General features: G+C 43.3%; 1 long non-coding RNA gene across 6 annotated transcripts in view; it reads right to left on the minus strand.

Annotated features, from left to right (window-relative positions):
• Positions 1-7,189, minus strand: part of LOC119032897 — a 201,555-nt gene extending 194,366 nt beyond the window's left edge. For 5 of the 6 annotated variants that reach the window (XR_005079079.1, XR_005079074.1, XR_005079075.1 and 2 more), the window contains exons 1-2: positions 7,098-7,151; positions 5,984-6,328 (exon numbers count right to left, since the gene is read on the minus strand). This is a non-coding gene — a long non-coding RNA (uncharacterized LOC119032897). Of the gene's footprint in view, positions 1-5,983; positions 6,329-7,097 lie in introns of all 6 variants that reach the window. The other variant, XR_005079078.1, reaches the window with a different exon arrangement.
• Positions 7,190-8,709: the final 1,520 nt, after the last annotated feature.

The following is an 8,709-nucleotide window of genomic DNA, read 5'->3' on the forward strand; positions in this document are numbered from 1 at the left end:
CCTACTTCAGTCTGTTCACCTTGTTTTTCCCTTCAGTTCTCTCTCTTCATCAGGCACACAGGCCACATGGACATTCATTGTTAGCGGCGTTAGTGTTTTACAAAATCGCGCCACAAAAAAAAACAAAAAAAAAAACACGATTTGCATTGTGAATTTTTCACCCACGACTCTGTTCTCACAACAGCAGGTGAGCCGCCTGTGTAGGAGGATTTTGTTGTTAATGCCTGTTGAAATGATCCAAGCCGAAAAGTGGGTACTGACCAGGTGCACTTACAGGTTTTTACAAAAACACATGGCACAGTCTGTGCGCGTTCACAGAGGAGGATTGTCCACAAGTCAGTCAATTATTCAATACACCAAATGTATTTTAAAATGTTAATGTATCTGGGTGGCCCACCAAAGTGAAGTCTATGTGTGGGAAACACTACATCATATATCAGCCTAAGTGAAAGAGAGTGAGACAGCGAGAGAGTGTAGATCTGGAAATAAAAAAAATCAGAAACAATAAAATGTACTGGAAATCCTGTCAAATCGACCGGTCTTCACGTTTCGTTATATAGTTACAGCTACTGTGCAGTTTGCCTTTATTGATAGCCTGGGCCTGGTTTTGGCAAAACAGAAAAGTTCCATATTCATACGCCAGTTTTGTGAAAAGGATCCTCATGCACACAGATACGAAAAAAAATGCTTGCCAGGCCAAAAGGTGGTGGTGCAACTTTGCGATAAAGCAGAATGAATGAAACCATGCACCTAAGAACAAACACTTTCTTTGTACCGAACGGCGAGCCATCACATCACACTTTGCTGGAGAGGCCTTATTAAACTCTCGTGGTGTAGAGTCAGTGGTGTACAGTCCGTCTTGGTTCTTATTGTTCGTGCACGGCACCTGAGGCCACAGTTTTCACAGGAATTGCTTATTGCCACTTCACATGACAATAGTAAGGGTGCTGTGTTAAGATTTAAGTTACAGTCTGGATCATTGTTTTTATTAGATTACATTTTTAGCCACTAAACCGCCATTGTTGTCGTTGTAAACACACAACAATAGTTACTGTTTCATGCAAAAAAAAAAAAAAAAAACAAACAAAAAAAAAAAACATTGTCAGTCAAACACCTAAACCAAGATCTTGCTGTTGGGGAGACAGTTGTTAAAATCATATTTCCGCAATTACATTTACCTTCAGATCTGTAGACATCACTCGTCCTTACTGGAAAGACAAACACTGTCCTCTTGCTTTCCAAGCAGAATGAAGAGAACAATCTGCGGGTGTCATAAATAATTGAAAAAGCGAGGTGCATTGGTACCTACAGAGGTTGTAATCAGATGGTAAGTGATGCTGACACATTACTGCTGTATATTACTCCTCTTATCTGCCCCGGCCTCAAGGGACCGTATTGATCTTTTGAGCACTGAAGTTAAAACAAAGAACTCCTCCACTCAACCTTCCCCCTGCCTGTCCTCCTAAAAAAAAGGGTTTGTCCGTGTCAGAGCAGGGGTGTAGTCACCTTTTATTGCTCTTTGCGTCACCCTTTTCCTCGCTTCTCCGGATGGAAGGCGGAGGCGGTGCATGACAAAAGGTGAGAAAAGTTGGACTGGACGCTGCCTGTGTTTCACAGACGACCTCTAAAAAGTCTCTCTTGATGAAATATGGATGAAACTATAAATCATGTCAGATAAACCTCTTCAAGTTATCGCAGTGTAGTGAAAATACAGGCTGGAATTGTACTTATGGTTAATATTTTTTTCTGGACAATCAGTTAGCAGTCTTCCATGTCTAAGATTGGAGTTTATTTACACAATTGACAGACTTTAAAACACATGAATGTATGGAAAGCCTGTTTTACGACAAGAACAACCATGTCTGTGGGTAAAGGATTGAAATATGAGCCTGATGTTATTCTCACTTCTAGCTGTTTTGGCCTTTATAGCTTTAGACAGATGCCTGGTATAAAAAAAAAAAAACTGCAGTAAATGAGTGATCTACCAGCAGAAGTATATGAGGAGGAAAATCACTCGGTATAGTGATGAACTCTGACAGTTTCAGGGATTCTACCATCCAAAGATGTGAGAATTATATTATTTATGATACAGAGACCTTGAAACATGCCATTAGCATAATAATGTGCGATGAATAGATAATTCCGGAGGCAGCGTGCGTGTTGGAAGACTGATGGTGGAGCTGCAGTGTGGTCTTTGCTGGCACCCTGCCACAGCACTCAAGGGTCAATTAGGGGCATATCAGCCGGGCTTTCAAACAGCATGGAGCTTGACAGTCTGTTGGAGATCCCAGAAGGCCACACACCACTGAGCCTTTGGGCTCCAGACAGGCAATTAAGGTCCTCCAGGTAAGGAAAGGAATGGTAGAAGCAGCTTTTTGTGGGCATTGCATTCAGAGCGGTGGAAGCTGCTTCAGCGATCCGACAGCACCGGGTCGGATGTGGGCGGCTTTTTAAGGCAATTGCTGGGACAAATGCAGCAAGAGAAAAAAACCCAAAGTCAGCATAAGATTTTCAGATGGGCAGGCTGGCTTCCGGGATCAAGCACAGTTTGGCCTTTAAGGGTCTGGCGACCAATGGAGCTTTTCCCCGTACAGCCGTCTCGGCCTGACTCTGTGTGATTCGACAAGTCAGCCTAGCATGGCAGGGGTTCGCAGTTCCATGACAACAGGCCGACCTGTTCCTGTGGTCAAAGGAGTGGCTGGAAAACACTCTTCCACCCAGCCGCGCCATCAGAGATCAGCCGCTAACAAAGCTCCACCAGTTCTGTTGGAAAAAAATCTTTTTCTTACCTTTAAATTCTTCACAATAAAAGTCCTCTATTATTTAAAAGCTTTTATTATGAAAGTAGCAGAATCGGGAAGTGTTGCGTTTTCGCCAGCAGGCACATAACACGACTTCTGGGACGGCTGAAAGCGAACCTGCTGAAACGCTACAATACAGCAAATATCTGAAGGAACCAACAGGGACGCTGGAGAGAAACTAAAAACATCAAACCACCGGGATTCAGTAAGAAGCTACAGAAATTCTGGGAGCTGAACCAGACAAAAAAAAAAAAAACGCCTTTCTCTCTGCACAGACACAACTTTAGTCTTGCAACACTGGCTTGTTGGAGTTTGAGGAGGGGGGCTGTGGCGCCGTCGGGCCGAGCTCGCTTTGACCCCAAAAGATAAAAGAAACGATTCGGGAGAATGAGAAATATCGTTTTTATTTCAAGCATTCTTCCCTCTTGTCAAAACCTTGCTCCTACATTCGATACACGAGTGTATGGAAGTGGAGAGAGTCTATGTAACCGTAAATGTCATTTCAACGTGATTTTGCACAGCAGTAGTAAATCAATGAGTTGCAGACACAGAGCTAGTGTGTGGAATTGATCTGCTAACAGTTAACCGTTACTGCAGCTCCTTCTTCTTTCATTGTATGGCGGCTCGGCGAACAGTGTCAAGGTGAAAAACAAGAAACAGAAACAGCAGCCTCGAGCTGCTAGCCTCAAGTTGAGTAGCGGAGCGGGCTACACTTCTTTCCAACCTTCTTTTCATTTTCAGACTCTCCAGCCCCAACACACTCTCTTACTCAAGTGACATCATTTTAGGCAGTTCTTCATACTTCATGCAGCTCTCTCTGGGGTCACAAAAGGCTTCACACAACATTTTCACACAGAGGTTCAGTTTCTAAATTTGAGGAGAAAAAGAAAAAAAGGCCACTGGTATCAGATTGGCCTTGAGTTTCAGCAGGTGTCTTCAATCAGCATCACAGATGGAAAGTTAGATTGAAGCGCCCGCGCTCATTTATCAGAGTTATCTTTTTGATTATACCGAGACATGCTGTGTCAGATATCTTACCAGATGTGATTTTAAGAGCAGATTCCTGAAAGCAGCCCACAATTTATGCCATTACTGGACATAAGCATTTTGAATTTATTAAATCCACATCGCAAATGGGTTTTCAGGGACTTGGGGACGCTGGAGGAGCCGCGCAGAAGTCTGTGTCCTTAAGTTTAATGACCAGAGTGTGCAGCAAGAGGTGTGTGACGTCTGAGCTGATGGAATGAAGGTCCGCCAGACAGAGTCCCCTCTTAATCCTTCGGCTGAGTCTTTGTCAAAACGTTTGGTCCACTCGCTCTCACACATCCCGTCTCAGGTACTCTCACTGCCGAAAATGCGGAAGTGTGAGAGCAGCGGAGGTGAAATGGTCAAAGTCCTGCACTGAGGTTGGCCTCACAGAGCGCGCACACACACACACAACTTTTTTTTTGCGTGCGAGTGTCAGAGTCGTTTGTTTGTGCACGCAGCCCACTCGGGCGTCTTAACAATGACAGCGCGTGGCACTGAAAGCCTGCAGCCACGTTCCTGCTGGAGCAGCATCCTGCATCACTGCGAGAGCACAGTTAGAGGACACAGCCCCACACACACACACACACACACACACACACACACACACACAGTACAAACACTGTCACAGGAAGTTGTGCTAAAAGTGTAGAGGACAGATGCACACTCAGCTGGGGAGAGCAGAACGAAGCTAAAAGCATTGAAGGGCACACCTAACACTACAGTCGCAGCGAGAGCGAGGGAGGGAAGGAAAACTAAATGGACAGCTAATGGCAAGTAAATCAGATGGCAAAACCCAAGCATATCACCAAACACCAGCTTCAACCTTGGGGCCGTGCCACTGGAGTTTAATTTTAAAGCTAATCATAGTGAGGGAAAAGAAAAAAAAAAAAATACACACAGCAGCACAAAACAAGTCCTGGTTGAAGCATCACTGCACCTTCAACACGCTCCTCTATGAGAAAAGTAATCCAAAGCGATGTGCGATTAATTACGGCTGATTAAGAAATCAAGGCGAGAACATACAGGGAGGCAGAGGAAAAAAAGCTGATTTGAAATGACCTTGGATGAGGGCAGGCGTTTAGGGTAGCGGAGCGCGTGTCCCTGAACAGAACATAAATCTGTCCTGATGTGTGCGCTTAGCAGGCCAAACGCAGACTGCATCACATATGAAAATGAAATATTGAGAGTGCTCTCTTACTGTAGATCTTCTCTGCAGCTGCTTTTTTTTTTTTTTAATTTAATGGAAAAAGTATTTCTCGCTCAGAACAGGAAATGGGTTCGGCGTTGAACATCTTCACATCGCTGACCTGAAGCGAGTGTGTCCAAAAACCCACACTTTTCATTTAGAGTTATGTGAATACTTGCACACAAGGGCATTCAAAAAAACTTAACTTCCTGCAGGCTTGGTGAATTTATAAGCCAAATTTTTTTATGCATTTTCTGGCACAAATGTTGGAATTTAAAAAACTCAGTACAAAGTAATGTTTCACTTATCATTCACAGCGGGGTGATGAGGCTGAACTGAGCAGTCGCACACATCCTCGTATTACATTTGTTAATCTGACAGAAGCAAATAGATACATCACCTTGTGCATCCTGTGTTTAAAAAAAAAGAACAACTGTGTTCACAAATCAAGTGCATACACCAAGCAGACCAAGATCTGTACGTCAGGAGGTGGAGGTGCTTGTGCTACACCAATACTTAGTATAACTTCCTGTCAGTCCTTCTTTACCCATGCAGACATCAAGCCAAACATCAGACTTTAATTACTTTTCAAAGCCAGATCGATGCGTTCTTCCATTAACTGGCGTGTTTGAAAAGGAAGAACAAAATGAACCCTTTTTTTTTTCCCCCTCTTTTCAAGCGGCGCACAGCTCAACTGCAAACCTGCGGCGAGTGATAAAGTTCACAGGGTCGAACCCACGCTGCACTCCGTCGTGTGCGTTCAGCAGGCGGGGACGACGCGGTCTGTTCCGCCGCCGCTCGCACAGCCGGCAAAGCCAGCGTGTTTCGCCTCTGTGGCCTTCACATCCATTGTGCACACGCTCACCCACAGATGCATTCAGAGACATTGATTGGTTCCTCTGCAGCCTCTCTCTCTCTCTCTCTCGTCATGCTCTTGCCTTCACCCTTCCTATTCAAATGTTTTTACCTGTTTATGTGCTCATTCAGACTCTGTGAAAAGAGACACTTGATGAGGTAGAGGGGGAGTCTTGTTTCCTGCAGCCTCGCTCCCATTCAGGCGGCCCGACGCCTGCAGTCTGACTCCTGCATGAAGTGTGGATACAGGAAGTGACGGCACACAAGGCTCCCGGATGTCTCCTGCAGGGGTGATGGGCTGGGGGCAGGGGGGTAGATGAGGGTCAGACAGAGTTTGGGAGAAGCTGCTCTGTTATGCGAGTCCAGACACTCGCTTTTTTGCTAGCAGCTCACATTCCCCAGTAGATCTCCCCTTCACTCTGGCACCAGCCAGGACCCTAAATTAAACAGTCTGGGGCTGCAGACGATGGAAGCCGAAAAAAAACAAAAAAAAACCCACACAGTTCAAAGCTACGGGAAAAAGAAACACACAAAACAAACACTGAAGTTTAACTACACATTTGAGTACACTTCCTCTGACAAGCGAACCTGATGAAGCAGGTTGTTCGCACAGTTGCACTTGTGATTGAATAAATACTGTATGAGCTCATAAAAAACACCGACACAAGCCTCCCAGTGTGCGATGATTTACTGTCGCTGCACGAGTCCTGCTGTTGCCAGCACCTGGGACGGCACTGTTGTAAAGTGCTGTTGCCGTGCTTTATTGATGCGTTTCCACTGACTTCACATGTTACCCGAGCCCACATCCGAAGTTTAAGCCCCCACGTCGGGCAATTCTTGACCCTCATCTCAGACTAGTTGAGATGAGGGTCTCAACTAGTCCTGTAACTTTACAGATATTCAAGCTAGATTTGTTTCACTTCAGCGTTATCAGCATGCAGCAGGAATATGATACATAATAATTTGTGTTGTTTACTCAAGCATGACAGCATATAGCAGTGATATAGTGACTAAAGAGAGAGAAGGGTAGGACCAAAATGCCAAGCTAAGCTTGAGGTTATTTTTAACCAAAAGCTGAATGATACAATTAAAACCAAGAATCTAAGTAAATCCAAAAATGAGTCAAAAACACAAAAACACAGAAGTAGCAACGAAAGAGCTTAAACAAAGTGCAAAGTGCGAATCAATGAAAGCACAAGGACCACAAAACTAGTATAGTAACATACCATGAGGTCAACTGGAGAAACAGGAGGAAACTGAAAGACAAGAGGGAGCACAAGGACTATACACACACACACACACTAATGAAGTGGATGAGCTACAGGTGTGGTGGGGGCAGGGCAAGGACAGGTGAGGGGAAGGAATGGAAAATCACTCAGTGGGAGGAAGTGGAAAGCAACACGTGGACACATGAGGGCACGATTTCAAAGTAAAACAGGAAATAACAGAACAAGAAAAACCAGGATCAGGAAAGAAGCTAAATGCTAGCATCCCAATGATGATGCTACAATGCTGATAGTTATTATCAGTACAGAGAGCCAATAACATCATTCAAAGAGGTCATATTCTGCTAATTTTCAGGTACATACTTTTATTCAGGGGTCCCAGCAGAATAGATTTACATCAATTATTAATACATACATAAATTCGCAAAATTTCTCCTATGGTGCATTGCTGCAGCATTCCTTTTCACAGACACAGAGTGAGACCTCTGACCTCTGCTCAATCTTTGGTGAGAGTTGCACACAAGCATTACTTAACGGGTGTGGTGTAGCCAATCAGAGGTAGAGTAGGGAGCATGCCGAGGAAGGTAGTGTGATCTAAAATAACGCAGCTACAGCAGAACTAATTGTACTTCTGCTGACTGACTGCAGTGTATATACTTTATAGTAGATATATAAATATAAATGCACAATATACAATAAAGGAAAGGCAAAATCCCACAAAGCATAATATGAAAAAAAAATCCACCTGCCAATATAACAGCGCTGCTTTTGGAATGTATTTGCAGGATAAAAGGCAGCATATCTTGTAAACAGTCTGATTCAGCTGGCAAAGTATTAATCAAAAAACTTCAGATCTCCGGTTTTTGAGGCATCAGCTGCTTTTTCAAATCGCTGATTTGATTTAAGTACTCAACTTGCTGATGTTCATTTCTTCTCCCACACTTTTGTCAAACATGACAATCTCCTTTTTCTATCTTTTGGATTAGTTGAATTATTTATATATATATTTTTATTTTTATTCTACTTTGCTTATGAGTTCATGGTCATGTGTTGAATTGTAAATAAAAATGTCACGTCCAACAGTTGCCTCATTGACATTAGTATCGATTGATTTGATTTGTCGATTTTATTCTTGATATATGTATAAAACATTTAGCGGCAGGTAACAGGGCACACAAAGTACAACTACTCAACTTTCCATATAGTTGTTAAATGTTTCTGTATTCACCATTGTTGTTTACTCTGTTAGCGTCGTGACATCTACTAACTGTTAGTACACGCAAACTCCAGCAGTCACTGATGAGGATGATGAATGAGAATGATGAGTATCATTTTATTTTTCAATTTAAGTATTGTATCCATAGAGCCACTAACATGGCTAAAATATTGCAGATTTATTGATCATGTCAAGTGTCATGGAAAAGTACCCACAATCCTTTTGACAAAAGTTCTCATAAAACTGGCATGAAAACAATTCACACATACTGTACCATACATCGAACAACAGACACGTGCTCATCAGACAGCAAACATAATTGATTGTGAGCATGTCTACACACACACACACACACACACACACACACACACACACACATAGTGACGCACCTGTCCA

This window comes from Acanthopagrus latus, chromosome 14 (assembly GCF_904848185.1).
Source record: "Acanthopagrus latus isolate v.2019 chromosome 14, fAcaLat1.1, whole genome shotgun sequence".
Lineage (NCBI taxonomy): Eukaryota > Metazoa > Chordata > Actinopteri > Spariformes > Sparidae > Acanthopagrus > Acanthopagrus latus.